Source organism: Lactuca sativa, chromosome 3 (assembly GCF_002870075.4).
Source record: "Lactuca sativa cultivar Salinas chromosome 3, Lsat_Salinas_v11, whole genome shotgun sequence".
NCBI classification, from domain to species: domain Eukaryota; kingdom Viridiplantae; phylum Streptophyta; class Magnoliopsida; order Asterales; family Asteraceae; genus Lactuca; species Lactuca sativa.
In genome coordinates, this window is record NC_056625.2 from 40,660,807 (window position 1) to 40,666,823 (window position 6,017).

The window sequence follows — 6,017 nt, forward strand, 5'->3', positions numbered from 1 at the left end:
TTCGTTCCAATATCAAGTCTTAGAGTCATACTCCAAGATTGTGACATTGAGTGACAAGTCTTAAGTAAGTTTATAACACTCATCAAATGTGGAATTTGGAAATGTTTTCTTATTCTTGCACATTTGAAATTGGTAAGTTATGCTGTCTTGGATAAGACAAAGACCAACTAGGACCAATTATGTGAAGTGTTTTGTCTTGATAAGAACTACACTAACTCTTGAATATTTGCTTTGTCAAGAAATGTTTCTTGACAAGAGAATCTTATATGTCAAGGAGTCAGTGGGAGTCTTAATAGTCTTGAAAAGTATCAAGAACAAATCAAGAATAAACCTTATCGATCATCACTAGCACACGACTTGAGGTTTACAACCTGTCGCACTGACATTGTCTTGTTTTCTGTGCCATTCCAATTAAGTTAATTGCGTATGTGAGTTCTATGAGTTCTCATTTGAATGCATACTAGAGCCTTAGTCGATGGAATGTACATTGATGTGTAAGGACAAGTTACTAAACTACTTGGAAGACATGGTGGGCACTCTTGTTACCATAGGGCAAGAAATCAAGATTAACAAAGTTCAGTCCATATGAGTTTGGATTTGTCGCAAACCTTGGTTTTGGCAAATTCACATGGATAGGAACTCATACACCATAAAATCTAAGTGTCATAAGATTCCCTCCTTCATGAAAATGACTGTGAGGAACTACTTTCACTAAGAGAGGTTTTAAGAAGATAGCAATTGTGAAAATTGTATTCTCACATTCGATTATGGTTACGGCATCCCTTTCCATAGTTCGAATTGTGAGATTTGGAAATTAGTTTGAACATTTGGAACTTAGTAACATAAATTCTAAATTGTTTAAACACACATATGAGCTATCTAAGGCAAAGGTGTAGGCTTATCGAAGCATTTGGTATTAGAAATATGAATTTTAGATATTCAATAGGCATTGTTTTCTGAAATTTCATTTGTTCTCTGAATACATGTCAAAGCTAGTGGGAGCATAAGTGTTATGCTTATATGATAGTAATCATCATGATAGTGGGAGCATAAGTGTTATGATTGTATGATTATTATGGCGAGTATTGCAAGTTAGCAATATTAATTATAGAAAAACAAAGATTCAAATTTGCAAAGTTGCATGGGTTGAAAAGTTGTTTTGCTGTAATTAAGGGAGAGAATATTATACTTCGTTTCAAAATCTAAAGCTTAGATTAAGAAATTTTAATATTTTCAGTCAAAGGATACATTGTGTGTTCTTAAAATTCGATTATGATTACGGCATCCCTCTTCATAGTTCGAATTGTGAGAACATGACACATAGAATATTATGGCAAAAGATTGGTAAAGTATCATATCTTTATGTAAGACATTATGCATCGTGTCCCATACTCTTCGGGTATAGGATCGATTGCAAATGCTATAATATTTTACCATTCTAAAATTTTCCAAATGTCTAGTGCATTAAGAAGGAAAAAGGACTAGAATTGGTTTTGACTAAAATAATTAAACAACTATCAAAGGATGATCCAAAGTTCGCTGAGGATTGGTCGCTTGTGAGTAGTTGGAAGTATGGTATTGGATGGACCATATCGACATTATTATGAATAGATAAGATTCTATTAAGAATGAGTTGTCATATGGCAAATGTGGAAATGTTTCCATATTGGGAGTTGGATATTGAGAATCTATGTCTAGATTAGAAACTTTTATGCAAGAAGGATGTTCAAAGGAATGTACTTTGAATGTGAGACTTCACATCTATGGAATTGTCTTGTAACAATTTCTAAGAAAGTACTTTGTAATTTCATTAGCCAAGTCTTGGTGACTTTTGTGCTATGACTTTACGAAAGGATCGTTGCGTAAAATGTTAGAATCTAGCATATTCTAATAGTGGCAAGAACCTTGTGTTCTTACACTAACAATGGGGATTAAGGAATTGTGAAATGAGAATCATTGGAAAAGTTTTCAATTGTTCTATTTCACAAAGTAAGGACCATAGGAAACATAGTGTGCATGCTTTATGCATGGGATAACTATTGTTGTAATTCGAGTAATGAGTTGATTTTCTGAAACAGTAAACGATAATAATGAGTAATCAATATGGTGGTTAAATAGAAGTGTTTTATTTACTCTCACAAGTTTGAGGCCATATAGGATTAAGTATTATTCTTATGTTTCAATTTGCATGTTTTGACTTCCAGAATAACTAGGTTATTCAAACATCCACAGTCGGTCATACGTTGGAAGTAAGTATGAAGGAAGACTGTCATGAATCAGTCTGTAGATTGTCTGAAGTGTTTAGACATGGCACAAGTTTGCTGCAGAGTTCATGAGTGCTTTGATAAGATTAGAGTATTGGATTAAACCCACGCTCACTTGGATCACTTCATGGTTTTATCACGAGTGATTAGTGAGACGATAATATTGTATATTCTTGAAACCGAGACGTGTGAGTTGTTATTTGTTGGTCGGTTACACATTGATAATAAGTAAACGCACCAGTAACTTGGTGTTATAAAACTTATTGTTGTGTGTGATTCGATTAATAAATGCAAGCAAGCATTTGAGTCGAAGTTTATCCATTCCTTTTACCAAAAGTGGGATAAAAGCGATATCTGTGGGCCTCTCGATGATTTAGTGATGACACCTAAGCGCTTGGCCAAGCCGGGACTAAGTTGATGTGTTCAATTGTAGTTTGTTATCAGTCGTCATAAATCGGAAGTCGGGAAACAGTATGGAGAGAATGATTGAAATTCATGTCTTTTGTCCATACGATATCTTGAGAATGGAGGAATATATAATCCCTTATCTAGAGGACACGCTATCTGATAAAATCAGAGTTGACAGCGGCTTTTGAAAGCTACGATTGCTGATCAGGTTCTGAAGTCATACGGAAAAATAGTTATTAGACTTATCCAAGTGGGAGACTGTTGGATTAGTGTCTAAGTCCATAACTATTTTGGTATGTACTTGACCCGATTATGAGCATGGTCCTTTTGGGTTGCCTTCACCATAGCAATATGTAGGATGATTTAAGGAGAGAAAGGTTTAAATATGATTTATTAATATATTATGAGAATAATATATTAAGGGAGAAATCATATTGTTTAATTAATATTAGTCAAGAATTAATTGTTAATTAATTTTGTGGCTAAAAGAGATTAATTAAACTTAGGGGACTGAAGTTGTAATTATAAGATAATTATAATTGGGCTATGGATCACCTAATAATATATAGGTTGGACGAATTCTATGGGAAGCCCATTAGAAATCGTCCAAAGGATATGTTTAAGGAGTCCATGGGCTACTTAGGGCCTAAGCAGTCAAATTAGGGTTTACAGCTGAAGTCATACGGAAAAATAGTTATTAGAATTATCCAAATGGGAGACTGTTGGATTAGTGTCTAAGTCCATAACTATTTTGGTATGTACTTGACCCGATTATGAGCATGGTCCTTTTGGGTTGCCTTCACCATAGCAATATGTAGGATGATTTAAGGAGAGAAAGGTTTAAATATGATTTATTAATATATTATGAGAATAATATATTAAGGGAGAAATCATATTGTTTAATTAATATTAGTCAAGAATTAATTGTTAATTAATTTTGTAGCTAAAAGAGATTAATTAAACTTAGGGGACTGAAGTTGTAATTATAAGATAATTATAATTGGGCTATGGATCACCTAATAATATATAGGTTAGACGAATTCTATGGGAAGCCCATTAGAAATCGTCCAAGGGATATGTTTAAGGAGTCCATGGGCTGCTTAGGGCCTAAGCAGTCAAATTAGGGTTTCCTAGTTGTAAACCCTAATAGCCTACAGGTATATAAAGGGCCCCTATGCCCCAAAAACGTGGACAAGTCTTCCATTAGGGTTTCCAGCCGTTTTTGGGCAGCCTCTCTTCTTCTCCTCTTCATCCAAGTTGTATATGGTGTTTGTGACTCCATTAGAGGTGCAGCACTTGAGGCACTAAGCTTTTGAAGCCAATCCAAGCAAGGAATTGATTGTTATTGCTATATAACAATCAAAGGTAATTCTATAAACCCTAATTCAGTTTATAATGTGTTAGATCTAAGTTTATTAGTCTTGGATTCAAAGCATGTACAATAGAGAAACCTAGATCCAAGCATTAGGGTTTGTATGAGCACATAGGATTGTTCTTATGTCTAAAACCCATCAAGATGTTAGGTCGGGCAAATACGATATTTAGATATTTAGCAAAGACATATACGAAATTCTGCCTATATATTATTATTAAAATTAGACAAAAATATAAAAATGGTCAATGTGGTATGATTTTTTTTCATGTTTTGGTCCAAACTCCAGCTTTTTTAGATTGATGGTCCTTTTGACCATATTTGCTTGTGATTTTGACCCCATGTAAAATTGAAAAGACTAAAATGCTCTTCTGATATATTTTTTATGTTTTTTTATTTAATATAAAGGAAAGCAATATTTAATTTGGGCATATATATATATATATATATATATATATATATATATATCACTACTATTACTATAGTGATCATGGAATCATCATCAACCCATTTCACGGAATCGGCATGAGTCCAACCCACAAACTTCTCTTCAATGGCTAATAGAAGAACTGATTGAGAATCAAATCACTCTCAAAGAAACTCATATTGATGTTGTTCAAAAGTAAATCACTCACATCTACTGTTCTTTATGTTTCACTCGATCTCACTAGTGCTCCTCTTCAGCATCGCATCTTCGTCTTCATTTGGATCTTGCAACTGATCATGTATCCCATCTCTCTATTCGCTCCTTTGTTCTTTGGGATTAATCTAGGTCGTTCTTTACAAGACAGACATAAAAACACATCTAGAGAAATTATTAGAGAGGGAGAATGAATCTAGGAAGTTATTGGGAAATGTGTGGAGGAGTTGAAGAAGAAAGGTTCTGATTTTTATTTGTTGAAGGAAGTAAATGCAGTTCGAAGGGATAAAAGTTTAGGGTTGGAGGTAAATCTGTGAAGAAATTATTCTATTTTTCTTCACTGTTTCTTGTTTCGTTCTTGCACTTACCAAAGTCATCCTTTGCAATTGATCCGAAAATGGTGATATACGTTTTAATTTTTTTTATTACTTCGGGATCTAAGTTCTTTTTCAGTAGATTGGGGATTACAAATGTTTGATTTTTGATGATGGTGTTAAAGGAAACTTTTGGTTTCTGGTTTGAAATTGCACAATTCTCTATGAATCACAAAATACTAAGGATCAGATTTAAACAAAATAATAATAATAATAATAATATAATCTTTTGATTTTAGATTTTGGTTTTTGTAGTTCAAGCTTTATTTTTTGAACGAAAAATCTAATCTAATCCTAAACTACTACTAAATTCATATATGTCTCAGACGAAACATGAACTCTCAACCTCAAGGAGGGAGGGCAACACCTATTCCCTCCCTCCCCCCCCCCTAATTTTTTTCTCATTTTCTCTAACCCTACCCTATTCATTCCCCCATTTTAGGGGACATGAATAGTATTACACCATATTTGGTGGAATACTATTCATATCCTCCAAAATAGGGAAGAACTTTGATTTGTCGGTTTCTATCCCTCTTTTAATATATTTATACATTTTTAGTTTAATTTTATCTACTAATTATAATTTAAATGTAATATATAATATTTATAATATCTTGTTATACATAGACTTATATTAATTAATTATAAATATAAAGTTTGTTTTGTGTATCAAATTCATATAAACTTTTAAATACATGTTGGAAATTTTATAACACGATAACATATTTTACAAAATCTTATAATTAAAATATATATTAAATATGTGTATTTGTAATATTTATGAAAATGAGTGTATAATATTATTGTAATGAAAAAAATATAGATTATATATTTGTTAAAGCCAAGTTAGTAAAGGGGTGTATTCAACAATTTATGTACGTTGGAAGAATGTAATATAATTTTTGGCGTAAAAAAATGGGGTAATCTATTGTTTACTTCATTAGCCCTTTCATCATTTT

The 6,017-nt window shown here is 32.6% G+C and overlaps 1 pseudogene; it reads left to right on the forward strand.

The window, feature by feature from the left end:
• The first annotated feature begins 4,569 nt into the window (after positions 1–4,569).
• On the forward strand, positions 4,570–5,074 carry LOC111881524 (uncharacterized; annotated as a pseudogene).
• Positions 5,075–6,017: the final 943 nt, after the last annotated feature.